The 22,874-nt window shown below is 41.4% G+C and overlaps 1 long non-coding RNA gene across 4 annotated transcripts in view; it reads left to right on the top strand.

Moving 5' to 3' along the window:
• The first annotated feature begins 161 nt into the window (after positions 1–161).
• Positions 162–22,874, top strand: part of LOC131813185 (uncharacterized) — a 164,285-nt gene continuing 141,572 nt past the window's right edge. Inside the window, exons 1-2 of one of the 4 annotated variants that reach the window (XR_009346660.1) lie at positions 163–557; positions 14,527–14,656. This is a non-coding gene — a long non-coding RNA (uncharacterized LOC131813185). Of the gene's footprint in view, positions 558–14,526; positions 14,657–22,874 lie in introns of all 4 variants that reach the window. The other 3 variants (XR_009346661.1, XR_009346662.1, XR_009346659.1) reach the window with 3 other exon arrangements.

The following is a 22,874-nucleotide window of genomic DNA, read 5'->3' as shown; positions in this document are numbered from 1 at the left end:
GTCCGGGCTGGTGGTACGGGTCCCGCCCGGACGTGGGGGTGGCTGCTTCGGGGACGCGGGGCACAGGGTACTCGCCGCTGCTGCTGCTCCTGCAGCCGCCGCTCCCGCCGCCGCCGCCCGCGCCTCTCGCGCCGGTTACATTAACACGCGGTTTCACACTCCGGAGCTAACCAGCGCCGGCCCCGCCCAGCCCCGCGCGGGCGGGGGGCGGGAGCGAAGAGTCGGCGGGGGACGTGGGTCCGGGCGGTAGCGGGAGGGAAGCGGGGAAGCGCTCGCCAGCCAATCGCGTGCGCCGTGCCCAACGTGGGTTGCTGACGCAACGCCTCCCCGAAGCCTATAGCAGTGCGGCACTGGACGGGCCGTCCTCCCCCTTCTCTCCCACCCCACTCGCTTCCATCTCCGCCGTCTCCCCGGTCTCCCCTCCCACCCCCTACCCCTCCTCCGCCAGCCGCGTCCTCCCGGGCTCGGTGAGGAACTGTTCCTGGAGGAGCCGCGGGACGCCGAAACCAGCCAATGGGAAGAGGCGAGACGCGGAGATTGGCACGGTGGATGGGAAGGTCGGTGGGAAGGAGAGGCGGCGGGGCCGGGCTGTCAGTCAAAGTAACGTGGGGCCGGCGAGGGTGCGCGCGGGAGCGCGCGAGCGGGAGGGACCGGCGGGCGTGCGGTCGCGGAAGCTGGGGGCTAGAGTTTGCAAAAATCCTGCCACTTGTTCACTTTTCCCTTTAATGGAAATCCTCAGATCTCGGTGAAAGTAACTCAGACTATCCGCGCAGTTTCTTATGGGGAGGGCGGGGGGTTGACAGTTGGAACCAATTGCGTCTTTCAGTGCTTGCCCCTTGTTTGATGCTCCTCTTTTGAAAGTGAGGTCACATTCAAAAATTTCTCTGAGGATTGTTTTTCCTTGAGCTGCCTTTTCGTGAGAAGGAGTGGACTGTGCACTTGGTGGAAAATGCGGCAGCGCGTTGGTTGGCGTACATTCCCTGGCCGTCTAAGACTAGGCTTTTTATGCTCACGCCCCCCTTTGCACCCAAGGTGGTAGGGATTGGCTTTTATTGGAGCATTTCAAACGACTTTGCAAAAAGGTAGGCCTGCCTTCGTTTGGCGGGAAGGATACTCTAAGGTGCTCTCAGGGTAAGGCACGCGCGTCCTAGTCGCAGATGCGAGGCTTTTGCCCGCGGCTCGGACTCTCTGGCCGGTCCTTGTCTTCGACTTCGCTGTCTTGGGGTTAGGGGGCTGCCGAGATTTTTAGGGGCCTCTCAGCAACATGACCACGAGTCTGTTTCCAATTACTAAAAACAAAGGGAGACAATGGTATAAACCAGCTTTGAGACCTGGAAACCTGCCTTGCCCGCCCTTACCCCCATATTTGGGGGGGGGGGTACCCCAAGGCTGAGCGACGTAAGAAGCTAAATGGGGAAGCGTTGGGTACATGGTGTGGCTAAAATTCTTGTGAGTGGAACTTTACTTAAAAGGTATTTTGAGATTTTTAATAAATGGGGCATATTGTGTAAATCTCCCGTTTTTGTCTACTTCTCTAAATACACCACACAGCAGAAAATCTTCAGTGTTGCCCCATTTATAATTTTGTTTAAAGAACAGTTAGGCTGAGCTATTTCCACACGATTGGTGAGTGAATAATGCTGTTGTAGCCAAACGGTGGTGAGTTCTTCCGTAAGAAAGACACATCTTTGACAAGCAGTCATCCTACGCTGGAATATACATAAACAGGTTTTGGGTGTTAATAACCCCCACGTTCTCATTATTTTACTTTCAAGGGACTTATGGAAAGACTTTATTTAAAGAGAAATACATTTTGTTTGAAGATTTGCTTTCTCAGAGACCTTTTCCTTGAAATATTTAAAGAATCATTTTAGATAATACATTTCACTGTTGGAGTTGTTTTTAAATATGCATGATATTGATTTGTCTATAATTGCATCAATCCCAAATATCAATTATAAATGAAAAATTAAAGGATCAATTTTAGCCAGCCTGTAGAAGTCCACAGTAAATTCTTAAACAAGTTCGGTATGTGGTTTTGCAGTACTCTCATTAAGTGGGGTTGGGGAGGGGGTTATAGTATTCATTTTGCTCACATGAAGAATGAAAAGGAAGCAAGCAGTGTCCCTCTTTCCTAAGTTAAACTGAGTGATAACTGGAGCATGCTTGTTCCATCTATAGGACTTTTTGAAATAATACGATTCACGGGCAACTAAGCTTTGTCTTTTGGCAACCTGTGTTCCTTGAAATCTTCATCTGGAGACTGGGCCCGGTATGTCAGTCTGTGGTCAGTTCGTCCCCTAATCAGCTGCAGGACTGTGGAGAAGAAACTTGGATGCCGCAAATATGCCTGTGCATGCTGGGCCAGCTGGGGCAACTGACACTTCTCCCTGGCTTACTCAAGCTTTACTTTGATTTACTGGCACACACTGGTAATTGGGTTTAAACAGAGAAATTAGAACGGTGTATTTTGAGACAGGAGCCTTCTGAATTCCCTATAATGTACTATCTAGAGAAAAGAAAGAGTAATTTTAAAATTGGAAGACCTTTAACTGTATGCATAAAGATGGTTGGTTTTCGAGGGCATCCATCCTCCTTGACAGAGGGAGAAGGCTGGGCCCCTTTTCAAGGTCATATTTTCTCGGTGATTATCATGCTGTAATAATTATACTACAAAACTCTCATCAAACTGCATTACAAATGATGGTATTTAAACAATCAAGTAGCTTTAATCTTATGTTCTAAATAAATAATATATGTGCAGATTGTCTACAGCCTGTTTAAAAGAAAATAATCCTACTCATGAAATCTATCTTTTCGTTTTCTATATAAAGTCTGTTAACCATAATCTTTTTTACCTTTAACATATTCATATGTTGATGATGTTTTTACATGAAATGATATTAAGTACTCCGTTTCCATAGAAAATTATCTCTGAAAAAAAAAATCCCCTTTTTATCCTCTGCAAAGAAACAAGAAAATTGCCAGATTGTTTATTTTATCGTTGATGCATGTATGGGTATATTTCCATTCATTTGTTGCTGACTATCAAATTTTCAACTCAACCAGTGGCTTAAGTCACTACAAAAACTAGATGTTCGATATTGTATACATTCTAGACATAATAGAAAAATGTTTGGATGCTGGTCATAGAAATTATGCATCTTTTAAATCTATTACTTTTCTATTTGAAATGAGTATGACGGTTTCTGAAGGTCACTTGTTATTTTCTCTTTCTTTTAGCTGTGAGTTACTGCTTATGCATTTTCTCATTTGACTTTTTCTTAAATGAGAGTTTTCTTAAACCTGAGAATGTAGGGTCCAGAAGAATTTTCCCAGCATTGCTTTATAACTTTTCCCCCTCAGTCCTTTACCAAAGAAAAGAGCAGGATGGGCGTGGAATATGGAGAAGAGAAAGCAAAGAAAGAAAAAAAATTCAGTAGCAGATCCTGCAGCAGTAAAACCTCAAATAAAATCACATCCAAAGAATCTCTTGCGGTTTCACACAATATGGTAAAATTAGAGATTGCAGGAAACCAACTAAATTAAACTGAGAGCATTTGAAGAGAAACGAGTAGAGTTTATGAAAATGACACGTTGACTGACCAGTATACTTTTTTATCAACAATTTCTTTGTTAAGATGCAGATCAAAGGAACCTGCATATGTTTTCATTTTGTTCTAACTAGAAAATTACATCCAGATGTTTAATAGGCATTTGGTTGGTTTTTCAGCATTGATTAGATATGTTGGTTCTGTTTGCTTACAAGTGTAGCCGGATCATTAGCTAATGCAAAGAAATGTTTGCTGTGAGTTGCTAATTAGGGCTTTTGGAAACCCTCCATGCTCAAGAACAATTTGTACAGTGGCCAGATGAACTTGAGGGACTTGAGGAAGTTGTTTTCTCTTCTCTGTCAGGGTGGGGAGGAGCAGACAGTCCCATTCCCTAATCTCCCTTTGCCTACGGGGATTGGGATGCTATCCCTGAGGATTAGAGTGCAAATAAATTAAGAAGAGACCACACAGGCACTCCCAAACACAGAGATAAATGTGCCTTTTCTGGAACCACCACCATGTTGTCTTGGTTGTGTGTGTGGTGGGGGGCGGAAAGCGAACATCTAAAATGCTGAACAGTAACATGAGGAAGATGCTCAGTGCTAATGTTATCAAATACACAGCCTTTTTAAGTATACTTTAGAGACAGATGGGAAAGCCCTTTATGATAAACGAGTGTACTTGAATTCATTACTGTAGTACTTATAATTAAAAATGTCTCCTTTGCAATTGCATTTACTTCTATGGGGTACAAGAGCTTTGGAAATGGAAGGCTGGGCTAGGGAAAGGGACAGAGGGAGTGGAATTTTGGAGCCAAGGATGAGCCTGGGAGGAAATGCAGTGTTTACTTTCACAGCCACTCATTTGTTGACCTTGTTAAGGCCCCCAAACTTGTAGGAGATTAGCTATTCACATGGTATTCAAATAAACTGTTTGAGAAGTGAGGCACTAGGCAGATACGCTTCTTAATTGGCCAATCACATTTTTTAAAACATTTGGCCTGCAGAAGAACACCACCTTGGTGGAGGCTGAACTTCTGTTTATTTAAGTCTATATTTCTAGAGCGGTACCAGTCCAAAATAGCATGCGTCCGTAAGCCGTTACAGAAGTGCACCCACAAATGCCGCTGAAGCCTGTTCTCCTGCATATATATTGATGACCCCTTCTAGGCCTGTTTACATCTTATGCACATGGATGGCACACTCCCATGTGTTCACGTAGATTCATGATTAGTTTTCCTTGAAATCGTTCAAGCAGAGGACCTTTCTGTCAGAGCTCTCCCAGGTCCTTGTGGACTTGATAAGCGGAGAGTATTCTGGGGCAAAATCAGGTATTTCCTGGAGCTCAGAGCATAATATGCCAATGTGTCTCAGTGAAGTTAGCAAGCCCCTGCCTTTTTTAACCAACTCTAAAGTTTTGTTTGTTTGTTTGTTTTTGACAGAGAGTGAGAGAAGACAGGCAGGGGGAGTGGCACTCAGAAGGATAGGGACTCGATCCCATGACCCTGAGATCAGGAGCCCAACTGAAGGCAGACGCCCTACTGACTAAGCCACTCAGACACCCCTAACCCATTCTAAAGACTGATAAAAGTTGAGATAATACACTTAAAAAAAAAAAAATTCTTTCAGTTTAGCCTTTAGCTCAACAGAAGCCACAGAGTCATTGGGTAGGCAAAAGGAAGTTAAAGGAAGCATCTTTGCTGATCCTTTCTACATGTTCACATAAAACAAGAGCTGACCTTGACCCCTGAATGCTGTCTGTGATGACCCACCATGCTGCAGACTCTGGACTTGCTAGATCAACATTAAACCAGGACACCTCTCCTTTGATCTTAAAAGCTTTTGCTTTGGCAGTATTGTTTAAGTACCTCTTCTTCTTGAAACTAGCAATTGCTTTGAAGAGTTGAAGCTGGAGTTCAGCTAATCTGTGGTCTCTTGGTGTTCCTTATGGTGAAGGCAGGTGAACTCTGGGAATAGATAAGGAGCTAGAATGCTAGACAGTATTCCGGATGTCTTTGCAGTCTCTAGAATGGAAATTCTAGGTCTAGATGAACAAGTCAAATGATATAAATACAGAATGTTGGGAAATTTCACAAAACAACTGGACTGGGCTCTTTAGAAAGTCAATGTTAGGGGTACCTGCCTGGCTTGGTCATTAGAGCGTGAAACTCTAAATCTCAGGGTCCTGAGTTCAAGCCCCAAGTTGAGTGTGGAGCCTACTTTAAAATAAACAAACAAACAAACAAAAACAAATAAAAATGAAAAGCCAGAGTTATGGATGTAGGGAAGGAAATGGGGAGGACCGTTCCCTAAAAACAAAGGCATATGATGGAAATGTACTATGTGAATCCTTATTGGCTCCTTGTTAAAAAACAAAAACAGAAAAACCCCGACAACTATGTAGGACTTTCTTGGGCAGTTTGAATGTGGACTAGATATTAGGTAATATGGAATCATGGTTAATTTTCTTGATGTGAGAAGATTGTGGTTGTGGAGGAGGATGTTGTTCTGAGAAGATTCTTGGTAAAGACTGCCACTTTGAATATGTCTGCAACCTCAAATAAAAAGTATGTGTGCAGAAAGAGAAAGCAAATTTGCTAAAGGGTGTTCGGTCACAGAATTTAGGGATAGAATCTGTCACTCCTTTAGTATTTCAACTTTTCTGTATATTTGAAATATTTCATGATAAAAAGTGAGAAAACCATTTCAGGGTTAATGTTACAGTTTTTTTCTTCATGTGCCAAAATGGAAATTTCCTTTGTAGTTAAAAGATTGATTCATGATGTTTCCAGATTTAAAAAGTATGAGAAAATGGTATTGTGTTTATTTGTTTTTTTTCCTCTGGTCATGGAAAAGCTGTCGACTAATAACCAAAGGATTACCCATTGCACTCTAGATCTTTTAGTTCTTTTATTATTTATGTTATTTTTGTTTGTTTTCTCTATAGTCTCAAATGACCCTTAGTATCAATTAATATGAAATGGAAATCTTTAAATAAATTAATTAATTACATAAGCAATCTTTTCATGCATCCTTTTGTGGGCCATCAAGCTCAGAATTACCAGAAAATCTACTATAAAACAAAAAGAAAACTTTATTAAAAATAAGGTAGCAGCAAATAAATTTTAATTTCTTCATTCCCATTATAAATAGTGGTTCTACTGCCCTTTTCATTGCTTGAGCCTCACAGTGAAATTTATAAATTATTGGTTTGATTTTGGAATTTCCTTAATGTTTTGAAAGACAATGCTGAAACAGATGATTGCTCTGTCTGCTAAGCTTTGAATATTAATTTTAAAAGAAATGAAAATAGCACTAAATCTCTCGGACACTGATGTTATGCTTATCTAGAATCACAGAGCCATATATCTATGATATGCTAATAAATAAATAGTTTCCCCAAAAATTCATGAGAAGGGACAAGTGTAATCCAAGAGTTGACAGTTGGAAGGTCCCATCTCTCTTTTCTTTTTCTTTCATCTTAGCTGTTGCGTGTGTTTTTGTTTTTCCTATCACCATTATGTTTATTGAAAGGAAAAATTTCTGTGACAGTGGTAAGCAGATTCTGGTTCGTGTGTGAACAGATTAAATCCACAACTTTGTGCAAAAAAAACTTGAGTACCTTATGGGGAGCCGAATAGGAAGATAGAGGGAAACCGGGACTTTTCACACACGGACCAATCTGTCCACCCAATATTTCTAGCCACCATCCACCTAAGCAACAGTTGAGTAAAATGAAAATGATAAAAATTACAGCTTCATCCTAGCAGAAAAATCCCCTAGGGGACAGAGTTACCATTCTGGTTTTCCCCATTCACAGCCTCCGCACTTCAGAAGAACTGACAAGCTACAATTGGCACTTGGAAAAGTGTTACAAAACACTGACAAGTATTAGAGGAATGTTGATTAATGTAAACAGCCTGCCTCAAGGAATCATACCTTTTGTAGGAAAAATGATTTTCCACTTTGCATTTCTAAAGAGACAGGTATCTCCGGGTAACTCCAGGGAGGGTTTCAAGAAGTTATTTGCCTTTGTTGGGGAGAAGGAGTGTTGTCATATTTACATCTTTAATTTCTGAAATCTCGGAAAAGTCAATTGATACATTAAAGAGTCAACTGGTCTTAAAAAGGAAAGAAATTCAGACACATGCTACAACCTGGAACAGCCTATAGAACATTATGTAGAACAATAAGCCAGACCCAAAGACAACTACTGTATGATTCCATGCAGAGTAGGACGAGGAGGCATGCAGAGTAAGCAAATTCATGGAAGTTGCCAGGGGCTGGGAAGGGGAAGGAATGGGAGTTACTGCCTAATAGGTACAGAGGTCTCAGTCTTGCAGGATGTCCTCTGGATGGATGGTGATGGTGGCACCACAACCATGTGAATATACTTAATGCCACTGAACTGTGCTTAAAAAGGGTGAAGGGGCGCCTGAGTGGCTCAGTCGGTTAACATCCAGCTCCTGATCTCGGCTCAGGTCTTGATCTCAGTGTTGTGAGTTCGAGTCCCAGGTTGGACTCCATGCTGAGCGTGGGGTCTACTTAAAATTTTTTTTGAATTTAATTTAAAAAAATTGTTAAGGTGATACATTTTATGTTGTATGTATGTTTCCAATCTTCTTGAGTCAATAGGATTCCTTTCTTTGGTGGTACACCTATTTCACAGTGGATCCTCATCCTATTCATTTCCTAAATTTGTGCTTACCTTTATTTATTGAGCACTTACTATATGTGTCAGACATTCTTCTAAGTGCTTTGTTTGTTTCACTTCATTTGACCCTCACATCATTGCTACTGGCAAATGCCACCATCATCCATGTTTATTGAAAAGAAACCTGAAGCCCAGTACTTTCCCATAGTCACAGTTGGGAGGGCTGGTTTTGAACCCTGGCACCCAGGAGAGCTCACTCAGAGCCATGTCCCACAGCTGAGTACTTAGGTACTATTTCTCACTCTCCTCTCACTAGATCACATCTCTCATTGACCTACTGATAGAAAAAACATCTGTAGTATTTTGCCCACAAGCTTGGTAGAATTTCTCTTGGCACTTTGGAAGTAAAGTTGATACTTTTAAGAATTTATATTCCTGCAAGCAGAGCTAAGAGCTGCCTCAGGGCTCTGGAATTGTGCCCGCCAGCAGAGAAACGCAGCCACTATCAGTCGAGTGCTTTCTGACAGCACCCAATCCATACCCCAAATTGCAACAGCAACAAAGAAAGACAGGCTCTGTAGCAGAGGAATGAGGGAGACCGTGAGTCTTAACTCGATTAGGACAGGAGGGCAACGTGTTCTTATTTACAGCTTCACAAATGATAACATTTTTAAAAATAAAAATACAAAATTAGGGGAGCCCTAGCTAGTTCTGTGGTTAATAGTGGTTCGAGATGTCCTGATGACAGCAGACCTGTAGTCAGGGCCCTGGTAACACGTCTGGAAACATTTGTCCTGTTGAATGTGAATGGATTTATTTCTAGCCTCCAAAGCCCTCTTAAAATCAATGGCTTTCAAGGATCTTTGACCACGAACCATAGTAAGAAATACAATTTTTAAACTCTCAGTCTAGTTCTCTGTCTTGCCCACATGCACATGCACGTACACACAAGTCATAAGCACACGTTGCAACATCTGGTTTACAAACACTGCTTTGAATTATGCAGTCATACCTAGTGAGGGTTCTCCAGAGAAACCAAACCAGTAGGGGACTGAAGTTAGGAACTGGCCCATACAGTAACGGAGGCTGAGAAGTCCCATCATTTGCTATTGGCAAGTTAGAGAACCAAGACAGCTGGTGATATTATCCAGTTCAGACCACTGGTATCAGTTTTGGAGTCTGGAGGTAAGAGGACCAGGAGCTTCAAATCCCAGCTCAAGAAAAGAGGAGAGTTTGCCATTCCTCCTCCTTTTTATTTTATTTGGGGGCCCCTAATGGATTAAATGATGCCCACTTGCAGTAGTGAGGACAATCTTCTTTACTCAGGCTACTGAATCAAACGCTCATCTTCAGACACACACTCACAGACACACCAGAAATAATGTTTTACCAGCTATCTGAGCATCCCTTAGCCCAGTTAAATTGACATAAAGTGAAACATCACAGCTATAGAATTTTTATATTTGATTAACACCTCTGACTTATGGAAAGTCATTAACCCCAAAACTATAATCAAGAACATTAGATTGTTTCATTCCTTTACACTTCTTAACAATGGTAAATCGTAATCCCTGCCTTAAAGTCAGTCGGTTCCAAATCAATAGGATTCAAGGCACTTCGGGGAATTTCCTGCATATCCTTTTGTCACTCCCTGCCCTGCTAGCACTTTTCTGCCTCCTCCTCTCCCTTCTCTGCATCCCCATCCTAGCGCCCACATCCCAGGGTACCCCTCACCTACCTCCTGCCTCACCCATATGCCCAAACCTAGAAATAAACAAACAAAAAGAACAAACATATAACAAAAAGAGTACCAGGCTCAGAGATGGAAGGTCCTGAAATGGAAATCCTATCTGCTTCTTACTATATGAGCTTGGCCAAACCATTTCCCCTCTCTGGGCCAGTTTCCTCACTTATAAAATCAGGATGATAGCACCAGGTTTCTCATGGTGGTTGCTAGACTGAATGAGATGAGCCAAGACAACAGTATATTCCTTAACACAGCGGTTGGCCCTAACAGTCTTGTTCCCTTTCCCTTTTTCTCCGGGTGCTTGATGAAGCCCCTACCCTAGCAGCTGGGGAAGTACCACCCCTGCTACAATGTGGCCTGGAAAATCACAGAGCAGCATGGATTCCAAAGGGGTTTTCTGTGGAACTCTAGTCTGGGTCTGGTCATGGCCCTGTCTGCTGGGACTCTAGAAGTGCATCATCCTGGTGTTTCTTGGGGACAGGTTAAGTGGATCTCAGGGAAAGGCAGGAGCCACTGACCTTGAATGTCCTCCCCCCAACCCCCCACTGCTACATTCCTAGGCTATTTCATCCTCAAGAAGAAATAACAGTAATACACCTATCTTTTTGGAGGTTAAAAATGGAATTTGGGGTGGGAGGGCTATGAAATATGATGAACAACAGTTCATCACAACATACGACAATTGCTTTGGGTGGCTAAATGCCCCTGGTTGCCCCTTTAGATAATATAATAAGAAAAAAATGTGGCTAACCAGTGAGAGCTTAATAGAATTAGGTCTCACATATGCTCCTCTTGAATGTCACGTCATCTCATCCCATAGATACAAAGTTGTGTGTTGGAAAGACCTTGAGAAACACATATAGAAATTAGGAAGTCATTTAGATATTAGTGGAACTTTTTTAGGAGGATAGTCTGGTCCAGGATTATTTTTGGGGGGAGCTAACACTTCTCTGGAAGAGAGTTTCCTTTCACATCATCTATTTTATTTTATTTTTTTAAAAAGATTTTATTTATTTATTTGACAGAGATAGAGAGCACAAGTTAGCAGAGCGGCAGGCAGAAGGAGAGAGAGAAGCAAGCTCTCTGTTGAGCAGGGAGCCTGATGTGTGGCTCCATCGCAGGACCCTAGAATCATGACCTGAGCCAAAGGCAGCTGCTTAACCAGCTGAGCCACCCAGGTGCCCCTCACATCATCTATTTTATTAGCAATGGCAAAGGTCTCTCAAATCTGTGAATAAGGTTTAGTGAGAATTGATGAGCCCTGTCTAAGTAAGAATCCTAATGGCTGTGGGTTGCTGTTATATGGTAGAAGTCAAACTCAATTATCTTTAAATTCAACAATTCTGTGTCTACCAAGAGACTCTTTAGGACCTCTTCTATGTGTCTTTCTTCATTTGAAATCTTTCATTTGAAATCAGGCCTACTTTAGAAAGACGGAAAACATTGAAATATAAAACCTGTGTTTATGAGAAGAGTGAAAGAAAGGAAGGAGTTTTTCTCTCTAGGTGTGGCTATTTCCAGTCTGGGAAAATTAGACCATCAGGTAACCAATCTAGGCTACTCAAATTAGGGTCAAAAAAAGAAAAAGAAAAAGAACCTTATGATTTATAAAACCTAAGACGTTTAGCATTGTGGTATACGAAGACCAATCCTACCAGCTTTCCCTCCCCCACGGCAGCCATTTCAGGAAAAGTTCTGTTTGGGAAGATAGAACAAAGCCTATCTTTATGCTGTTAACAGTACTGGGCTCCCAGGATTGGAGGAGGGGAGATGGAGAAGGAATAATGAACAAGCAGGAGGTGGTACTTAGTTCTCAAATTTCACTCAATAAGAAATTCCTTCTCAGTAAGAATTCCATCAGAGTAAAATGGGAAGGCATATTAAGGATTTGCAGTCTGTCAACTGTTATCCAATGTCTTCAAACAGGTCCTTTGAAATACACCCCTCTTTTTCAGTTAGCGTGTTCACATAATAATATGTTTGTTCACAAGCATTAGGATGACAATGGACTGGAAGGCCCATAACTGTACTGGGCTAGAATTAGAAGATTCTTTTCTAAGTATGAAATATTCTCATTTCCATCATCCCTTTGGGTTGAGTAGAGCAGCCAAGATGGTGATGGGGAGAGGTGTGGTGGTTGGGGGGGGATGTTATTGTGAGTAGAAGGTTAAGGCTGAGAATGTTTGTTTCCAGTGCAATAAGCACCTTCTTTCTGTGAGTTCTATCATTCACGTATCTTGAAAATGTCCTGATAGGACAGGATACTGTATAGTTCCCTAATCTCAACAGATATCCAATAAGAATCTCAAGCTAAATTTAGTTTCACCGAGTTTAGCTCAGTGGTCTATGTAGAAAGCAAAAGCAACAGTTCTTCCATATGTAAAAGGAATCAGTAGGGAAATATCCTCTTGTTAGGACCCAGAAAAGTGCAAATCATTTACAGTTTGGTAGTGATGGCCCCTAGCAAGCCTTTAAAGCCAGTGGAACTTTGGTGGAGCAGGGTTTTTTCCCCAGCAACAACAACTCTTTGGGGCTAAAGCCCTATTCATGAAGCTCATAGACCTCATACTGTGGCCTTTTGGTCCTCAGTAGGCAGACATTTTCTATTTCCATAATTATTAAGACTTAGCTGCCCCACTTCTCATTTTGGGGGTGGTTAATGGAAGTTAAAAATTTTTGAAGCATAATCCATTTCAGGCAACAAGTTATCAACCAATGTGTTTATTTAGATATACACTAAAAATATAATTCTCTTCTTGACCTTAAAGACATAAGGAACTATATAAAAGTCAATTCTTCTGTCAGAGAGTTTAAGTATAACTGGGAAATAAAAGCTAGTACTTTAAACGATAAGTAATAAGAATAAACCAGTAAGATAATCCATGCTGGTGTTCAGCTGGGTGTTAACATTCATTGAGCCTTGTACAAAATAGAGGAGCCATGTGCCTGGACATGGTCTGAAGGCCTTCAGTATCTCATGTTGGGGACGCAGATTCTCTCGGCTAGCACTGAACCTGGATGCTACTATCCTCTTGGCAGGGAAACGGAATACTGACATGACTCTCTCATACAAATTAAGACTAAAATTTACCACCAGAAAGTAACTCTTATATTTATACAATCTTGAATATTGTACAATTGTGTACATTTTCATGAAAAATAATCTGGCTATTAAGCTATGCCTGGGTGACTGTTTCTGAGCATTTCCAATAATTGTTTTCTACTCATTAATTCTTTCCAAACGCTCACTTAGCACTAAAGGTGTAAAAACTAATGGGATGAAAATTTAAGTTAAAAAATTATATCCATTAACTTAGTCTGCAGTTGGTAGAGAGAGGACCAGGGAAGACGGTCATTACTCTGTTGTAGCAATGAATTACTTGGGCCCAGCTCCTGAAACAGTAGCATTCCCTGAAGCATAGTTTGGACACCTTTCAAACTATAGCAGTGATCAGACGGAATTTCAGTACCTTCCTGTTGAAGGAAGATGCCTTTTGACACCTTGTAGTCCCCATTATCATCATTAACACCTTCTAACCATTGTTTCTGAGTTCACTGTTCTGAGTACTTCGCATACGAATTCATCTGTTCCTCACGGTGACTCTGAAGTCAATACTGTTATCACCTTTGATGGTTAATCTCATGCGTCATCTTGACTGGACTAAGGGGGAATGCCCAGAGAGCTGGTAAAACATTATTTCTGGGCCTAACTGGGGCAGGATTTCAGGAAGGGATTAGCATTTGAAACAGACTAAGTGAAGAAGTTTGCTCTCACTGGTGTGAATGGATATCATCCAGTCAGCAAGGGCCTTGAATAGAACAACAAAGGTAGAAGGGCAAATTTGCTCTTCCATTAATCTGAGACATGCATCTTCTCCTGCCCTCTGACAGCACTGCTGGTCCTCAGACTCTGGCTGGGATTTACACTGTCACCATTCCCACCACTCCTACCACGGTTTCAATCCTTGTTCACTCTTCGTCCTTCAACTGAGAGTTACACCATCAACTCTCTTGGTTCTTGGGCTTTTAGAATCTGACTGAATGACACCACTGGCTTTGGCTTGTAAGCGACCTTCTCAGCCTCCATAATCACAGGAGCCATTGCCTGTAATAATGCTCTCCCTCCCACCGCATATGTCCCATTGGTTCTGTTTCTGTAGAGAACTCTGATGAATACATCTCTGTTCACAAATGGGAAACTGAGCCCCAAATCTCACAGAGGCAGGGCCATGTTACAGACAGCGTACTTAGCCCGAATGTCTGATGCCTCTTGGGTGAATTACTGACCACCCCTTCAGCTAATCCTAACCTCTGGGTTTAACTGAAGGAGCTGGACTCAGAGTAGTCCAGTTTGGAGATGTTGGGACTTCCTGTCAGCCAGAAGCATCAGAAAAAAGGAAGAGCTCTCCCCTAAGCTCACCAAAAGCAGCAATGTGGTAGTGGCACGTTTTGGGCCAGGTATAAGATTTGTTAGGATGATCAATGTCTGCACGGATTCTTCCCTGGCATTTTTTTTTTCTTTCCTTTTCTTTTCTTTTTCACTAAGCTTTCTTTCTTTCTTTAATTTGACAGATCACAAGTAGGCAGAGAGGAGGCAGCAGGCTCCCCACTGAGCAGAGAACCCGATGCGGGGCTCGATCCCAGGACCCTGAAATCATGACCCGAGCCAAAGGCAAAGGCTTTAACCCACTGAGCCACCCAGGTACCCCTAAGCTTTTTATTTTAATTCCAGTGTTTTTTCTTCACTTTTCACCCTTAAGGAAATCAAGACAGCTTATAGCAAGTCTTGTTCTTTCCAAGGGCCTCACAGTGTCTTTTTGGACTTAGTTTGGGTGAATAAATGTGGGCTTTACCTGGAGAGCATGCCTGGTAGTACTTGTAGGAAAGGGAATTCCATCCCCTCTTATCACAAATGATAACTCTATGCGAGTCTGGGAGGAGTCCCATTTCTGCCCCCTCTCTACCCTATTCATGGCTACCTTTCTCTCCATCCTCCATTCTCTCACTATGCTCATCTGGGCCACACATTTTTGGTCGATGTTTTTACTGTTCATTAAAGTTCAGAAATCATGCCCATCTTTCTCTTTTTCTCACTGCCATCATGAAAGGCCAGTTGTCTTCCTGGTGCATTCTGAGGGTGCATAGACTAAGGTGGTAAAGGCAAGTGGGAAACCTTGTTTACAGGTCCTGGCCTTGGCCCCATCTTCCTCTACAAATGTACCAGACATGCACTAATTTGGAGAAGGGGCATAAGGGGGAGCTAGATAGTACGCTTGCCCACCTAGTTCTTTCTTCCCCTTTTGGCTCTTGTTCAGGGTGTGTCTGTTATCTCCATCCAGCAAAGATCCCTGGGGAACTAGACAAGGCGGGGATAGGAACTGTATGTCAGTCCTCTCCCCTGAACTTCTCATATCAGGAGGACAATGCTAGGTAATGCTACCGCTTCAATATTAGTGACTGACACAAGCTGAGGGAGGAGAGGCAAAGATATATGGTCCCAATAGGGCCCACGAATGGACTGGTTGTACCTTTGTCAATATTGAATCAAGAGCTATAAAATATTTCATCTTCTGTAAGCTAATAATCTCACTGCTGGAACTGTGTCCCGAGGAAACAGTTCAAAGTAAGACAAGATAATGGTAGGTATACAGTGCCCAGACCTTAGTTTCTAAATACCATTATCTAATATAAGATATAAGAGATCCTTGGAGAAATGGCTGATTCAGATCTGGGGCAGAGAAACCTTTTGTTGTTAGCAGATGAGCAGTTTTGAGTGGCTAGGTAGTGAATTGTACTTTAGATTGAGTTTGAGGTACCTGGGAGATAGCTACAGGTGTTCGGTGGGTACTACACGGATAATGGATGTGGATGTAGTTCTGCGTAGACATGGAGATAGAGATATAGACGGATTGCAGATTGGTAAGAGGGCCCACCCAGCAGTTCCTCCATCACTTTGGAGAAAAATTCTGTTGGGTGCTTAATAAAAATTACATTTTTCTGGATCCCACCTCAGGGAGTAGAACAACTGCACTTTTTAAAATATTTTTTTATTTATTCATTTGACAGAGAACACAAACAGGGGAAGTGTCAGGATGAGGGAGAGGGAGAAGCAGGCTGCCCACCGAGCAGGGAGCCCAACGTGGGGCTCAATCCAAGGACCCTGGCATCATCACTCAAGCTGAAGGCAGACTCTCAACCGACTGAGTTACTCAGGTCACCCAAACAACTGCATTTTTATGATATTCCCCAAATCATTTTTTGAAGCATATGTCAGTCTACGAAATATTTAAAGGATTGTGAGTATGCAAGGAGCTATTGTGGGAAATTGAGAAGAGTTAGAGAAGCACGAGAAGACATAACCCTGGGTCATATAGCGCCACGTGGCCATGAAACAGAGTTTCCCTGTGAAGCCCTGGCCAATGTTGTTGAGAGGGATACTGAAAGCATAAATGTAAAAAGGAAAACAACAGAAGACAGGAGAAAATACACATTAAATTTTTCCCAGTCACAAGGTAGAGACTTTGTAAACATATAAGCAAAGGAAGGAAACAGTATGGCCAGGTTTGACTTCATGAATGTTAAATATTTCAGTATGTCAAAAAAAAAAAAAAAAATACACACATAAAAAAGTTAGAATAGGCAATTCCCAAAGAAAATAAAATTGTCTATATATGAAAAAATGTGTGTGAAATCATATTAAAAATGCTTTTTTTTTTTTTAAAGGAGGGACTGCACTCAACATGGGGCTCAAACAACCCCAAGATTAAAAATTATGTGCTCTACCAACTGAGCCAACCAGGTGCACCTAAAAATGTGATTTTTATTTTTATTATTTCTTAAATGACTTTTGAAAAAAATCCACATATAACTGAGATCATGCAGTACTTGTTTTTCTCTGACTTATTTCACTTGGCTCAGTGCCTGCAATTCCACTTTTTTTTTTCAAGATTTTGTTGAGAGAGAGAGAGAGCACACACAGGAGTTGGGGAAGGGGCAGAGGGAGAAGGAGAAGCAGACTCCTTGCTGAGCAGGAAGCCCAACTCTGGGCTCGATCTGCACTGTGAGATATCGACTTGAGCCAAAGGCAGACTCTTAACCACCCAGGTGCCCTCTGAAATGGCACTTTTAACTCCTCAAATTGGCAACTACTTTCTACCAAAATATATGGTAATGCTGTGGCATAGAGAATAGGGAATAAGCAAAGCCACCTGTTAGTAGAATGCGTTTGGTACAATTTTTCTGAAATGCATTTGGAAGAATATATCAAAAAGAAAATACTCCTACCCTTCGAAATCAATTCTGCTTCTAGGAACGTCTCTTTTACATTTATGTAAAAAGATGTTCCTTCCAGTATTATTGATAATATCAACAAACTGGAAACAACTAGAGTATGCAACAGCAGTGATTTGGTTCAATAAATTATGGAAGTCACATAATGCTATATTTTTTTCTTTCTTTTTTTTTTTTTTTTAAAGATTTTATTTATTTTAGAGAGAGAGCATGCAAGAGAGCAGAGGTGGAAGGGCAGAGGGAAAGTGAAACAGAATCTCAAGCAGACTCGTGGCTAAACACAGAGCCCAACATGGGGCTTGATCTCACCCTGAGATCATGACCTGAGCCAAAACCAAGAGTTGGATGCTTAACCAACTGAGCCACCCAGGTACCCCATTGCTGTATTTTCTAAAGCTTTTACAAAACATGCTTTAGTAAAAGGATCCCAAACCTGGGAGCCAAGCAGTAACAGAAGTGAGTGAAGTAGTCTGGATATAAAATAGAGACATGGAGAAGAGAAGGATTGTTTTACTTTCCTCCTAACCCTACTATTTATCATTATTATTATTTTTTTTAAGAACGGAAATGAAATTAGGCATAGTAGCTGCAGCCTCAGAGGGAGAACAATGGAGTAGTGGAGACTTAAGTTGAGAGCACAGGCCCCATCTCACAGGATTCACCATTCCTCAGCTCCGCTTGGTTGACCATTGTATGAGCCAATCAGACGTCTTCATTGACTATCAATTTATAACTTTTGCTTTAAAATTTTTATTGGCAAGAAAGTGTATATAATTATTAAGTGAAAAAAGTACATAATGCAATAGTATTTGATATTAGTATATCATAGGATGGTATTGAATTGGGTAGTACGTGTGTGCATATCTTAGCATATGCCCAGAAAAAAGCCTGGAAGTAAATAAAACAAAATATGGCTTTATGTAGGTCTTATGATCAAGGCTGTTTTAATTCTTTTGTTTGCATTTTTAATATTTTTCATAACAAATGCATGCATACTACTTCTAAAAACACCCAAAAAGGGGTTCCTGGCTGGCTCGATCAGAAGAAGATATAACTCTTGATCTCAGGGTCATGAGTTCAAGCCCCGACATTGGGCATGAGGCCTACATAAAAATAAATAAATAAATAATAATAAAAGCAACCAAATAAAATATCAAAAGCTTATTGTGGAAATACTGTGGCTGGAGTGTTGCGTTTCGTTTTGTTTTTTCCCATAGGCTTGAGTTTTGACACCCAAGAGGAATATTTCTGAAAAGCTGGGCTGCAGACCTAACTCTAGCAGTAGTATTGTCAGCTCTTGACCCAGAGCTAGGTCTGATAGCCTGGTTATTTATTATTATTGTTGTTGTTGTTTAGTTGTTGTTTTGAGCTAGGTTTGATAGCCTGGTTATTTTATTATTATTGTTGTTATTGCTGGTTATTTATTATTATTGTTGTTGTTATTGATGTTGTTACTACTAGTATTTATTCTTTTGTTTTTTAAATGCTCATTGGCTTCTGGCAACCGCATCACCTTTGCCAAGAAGTTTAAGGTAGTATGAACCAGAGAGAATTTGCCTGTTCCAAGTTTTGGGAAAAGTTCTGTTTCTTCACAGTTATAGATGTACACTTAATAAAGACAGCTATAGAAATAGACTATCTATTCAAGACCTCGCAGCGCTATTAGCTTAAATAGCACAAATCTTGCACTATACTTCCATTGTTCAAATGTCCTTATAAAATCGGTTATGAAAAGTTACTGTTCACACAGGTACATGGGCAGTCTTAAACAGTGATAAGTTGGCTCTTTTCCCCTGAGCTTGAGAACAGCGGCCGATTCACACTTTGCAAGTCAGGCCAACAAATCTAGCGAATGCAAATAGAGAGTTGGAAACCTGTGAACGCTTTTATTCCCTTCACAGAAGTATATAGCAAAATGGATTGCTTTGCAATTGTGAAGGGGAAAAAAAAAAAAAAAGAACAGGGAAGCAAAGAAGAAAAGAATGTGTTGGCTTTGTCTGCAGTGGTTTGAGTAGAGGGTGTTTTTTTTGTTTTTTGGGTTTTTTTTTTTTTTGGATGAAAAGTAGGATCTTAATGGGCGCTCAGTCAGTTCAGACAGTCTCTGAAAGCTCCTCTTGTCAGCTCCCTGGATAGAAAGACCCATTGTTTTCCAAATCTGAAGTTATCACTCTTCCCTTTATCCTTTCTTTTGGACCTTTTAGTGTGTTTGCTTTATCAGAATATTTTAATCCCTAATGTGGTGACTTGGTGTAATTTATCTCATTAAGCCTCTCCTATTTTCTTCTGTTTACATGACTAATATTATTGTGTTTTATAGAGCTTATACCAACAAGCCACTCCTTTGTCCCATTGTTTCAGCTCCAGGGCCAAAAATCAACAAATGAAGTTTTATCTTCCCAATCTTGGGCCTCACCTACTTGTCATTCAGTTTGTATAGATTGCATGGAGAGCATGTTCCTTTGAAAACAATGCAAGGATTCATTTTTATGACCTAAAAACAAACAATTACCATTCTCCAAAGGTCCTGGTCATCTCTCTTTATGAGTCTAGACTGGCACAGACTCAACGTATGAGGGGAATAAAAGCATATACTTCCTTGTGGGTGGAAAGCCCAAAGTCCCCTACTAATGACGTCCTGCTCCCTAACTTGTATTTCTTTTGCAGTGCATAGAATATCCTAGAAGCAGAGAACCTGAGCACTGGAAGGCACCTAGTGGGGTTGTCTTGTCCAAACCCCTGCCCTTCTCCATGACTACACCCAAACGAGGCTCAGCCAGAAGAGGATCAGTCTACTTTTAAGGCATATGAAGGAGGGCATTCTCTGAACTACTGATTTATTTTGAAATACCATGTCAGAAAATTCCTTTTCTAAAAATCCAGCCTAATAAATATTCCATTGTCATTTCCTCAATGACTTTTTCATTTCCAGATTGAAAACAAGTGGGTACTATCTTTAAGGAATCAACAACAATTTAATGAGCAATGATTTCCTACAAGACAGCAGGTCTCAAACTTTAGAGACCATTAGAATCACCTGGAGGCTTATTAAAACCATGGATTGCTGGACGCCAACCCTCAGAGTGTCTGATTATAGAGGTGGAGGAAGGCTTGAGAATTTGCGTTTCTAGCAGGTTCTCAGATAATGCTGATGCTGTTGGACCAGGGACCCCACTTTGAGAACTGCTGATTCTAGGACCTCTCAAGGAGAAATATGAGAGTAATTAGGAGGCAGAAACAAGTAGATTAACAACAAGTTAAGCAAGTTAACCTCCACATGGAAAGTGATGTTAAACAAATTAACCTCTACATAGAAAATGCTAAATGCCTATCAGAGAAGTTCTTTGCTGTCACAGAGCTCATCAGCTCAGAGGCCAGTGAGCGAAGCTGGCCATGAGCAGGAGTTTAGGATGTTAGCCATGTGAGTATAGAGGAGGAACACAGCATTCAGGCTAGGTAGAAAACAGGCCCAAAAGGCTCTCTGCAAAACCAGAAGCCTGAGGAGTAATTCCCAAGTTGATTCTTCAGGAAGTGAAGGCATCCAGACAGAAGGGCAGAGGTGGCCTGGCTCTTCCAGCAGAAGGAAAGAGGCAGCAGGGAGTTTCATGGAGCAGCACGTCATTCAGTTTTCTCAAAGAAGGGGAGGGTGACAAATGAGGTGGTGATGACAGAGCTAGAGAGGTGGCCAGGGGCTAGATCAAGAAGGGACATCAGAGGGGCACCTGCCTGGCAACTCTTCATCTCAGGGTTGTAAATTCAAACCCCATGTTGGGTATAGAGATTACTTAAAATCATTTAAAAAGAGAGGGAGAGAGAGAGAGAGGAATGTCAGAGCAGGTTGCAGGAATTTGGCAATATTCTGAGGACCACTATTTGACATTGACTATAAGGACAATTTAATAAGTCTCCATATAAGGGGACATTTGAGATAAAAGAGAGTAGACAGCTATCTCCAGTGTTTATACTTCCTTCTTTCAAACTAGGACTCCTCTACCCAGTTTACTTTGGTTTTCAGCTGATGTCAGGTCTTGGCTAGCCTTCTAGCCTAGATATAGACAGAATTCCCTTTCCTTTTAATTCTGCTAAGAGATTTTGGAATTTCATAAAGGGGTTTATAAAGACACAAGGCAAACATAAAACCAAAGTGAACAAAGGTAATACAGAAGTTAGGTCTGGAAGTAAACAGACTAGGGGCTTCTAGCTTCATTGCTTGCTACCTATACTGCCTGGAGCATGCTACTTAACTCCTTGTGCCATAGTTTCTGTACTTAAACTGAGACTTAATTCCCTAAGAAGATCCCTAAGATCTTTTTGTGGTCTGGGCCCTATATGCCTTTTTCAGCCACTCTTTCTGCTCCAACCACATAAACAGTCCTTCAGTCTTGTGTTCATTATGCTCCCTTCTACCACAGGGCCTTTGCACATACCAATGCCTCTGTAATAATTATTACCTCCCTCTTCAGTAATTTCTGCATTTAGATCTAAGCCAACTCCCTCTAGGAAATCTCCGATCTCCCTAAATAGGGAAACTCCCTTCTATTATAGGCTTTTTTGTTATGAGGAACTTTGATGTGATAGCTCTTAGTGGTTATTATTTGTGGAAATTATTTGCTTAATGTTTGTCTCAGGCTAGAGCAGATTTCAGCTAACTATAGCCAGCCTTGGTCTGTACCCTGTTTTTGTAAGTAAAGTTTTATCGGAACATGAGCAAGTCGTCTTATTTACATATTACGTATGGCCATTTTTGTATGACAAAGGCAGAGAAGAGTAGTTGCAGTAGAGACTTTATGACCTAGTAAAATATTTGCTGTTTCTTTGTAGCATAAATTTGCCAGTTTCCATACTAGACTATCATCTTTATGAAAGCAGGTACAAGGTCTGCTTTTGTTTATTTACCTGTCTTCAGCATCTAGCCCAGTGTCTGCTACATAGAAAATAATATTTGCATTTCTTGAATAAATGCAAGGAGGTTTTTTTTTAATGCCTATTTTATCAGAGTGTTAAAAGGATTAAATAAGATAATATATGTAAAGAATTCCACAACATAGTGCCTGGAATATAGTAGGTTGTTAATGAATGTTAGCAGTTATTCTCCATTGTTCATTCAGGCATTTTAATCGTTTTTCTGGGTCTGGATGTAGGCTGCCCCTGGTAGTGGTCTGAATTGCATTCCTGCTCTTCACCTTTCCTACTATCCCTTGTCCTCTCATCTTGGCCTCTTGGGACGAGAAAACCATTTCCATTTTGGGCTCCAGGAACTCCTTCTTTGGAGTCAGATTCTCAGCAGTGTCTTCACCACCCTTCCTGGAGATTTCTTTTGAGGGTGTTCCATCTATTTGAAAGCATATTATTCTCAAAGCTTGTCCTAGCCTTAGGGTGACACTCCTTTCACCTGCCCTGGAGCTTAGCTTCACCGGGTCACCTAAGTGATGCAGTTCTGTCTTATCTTATGGCCACCTCCTTCAGGGACAGCAGACAACCTTTCTTCTGGTTCAGCTGGAGAAGCTTTAGCGTTGGAGGAGAGCTCCTAAGGAGAGAGCAATGTGCAGAATCCCAGGAACTGAACATGTGTGGTTTTATAGGCGAGAGGAAAGAAGGATCAAAGCCCAGCCCAGAGGCCGTTCAGCCTGGAT

This window comes from Mustela lutreola, chromosome 12, assembly GCF_030435805.1.
Source record: "Mustela lutreola isolate mMusLut2 chromosome 12, mMusLut2.pri, whole genome shotgun sequence".
NCBI lineage: Eukaryota > Metazoa > Chordata > Mammalia > Carnivora > Mustelidae > Mustela > Mustela lutreola.
Note: the sequence above shows the minus strand (reverse complement) of the source record. Positions and strands in the feature narration are given on the sequence as shown.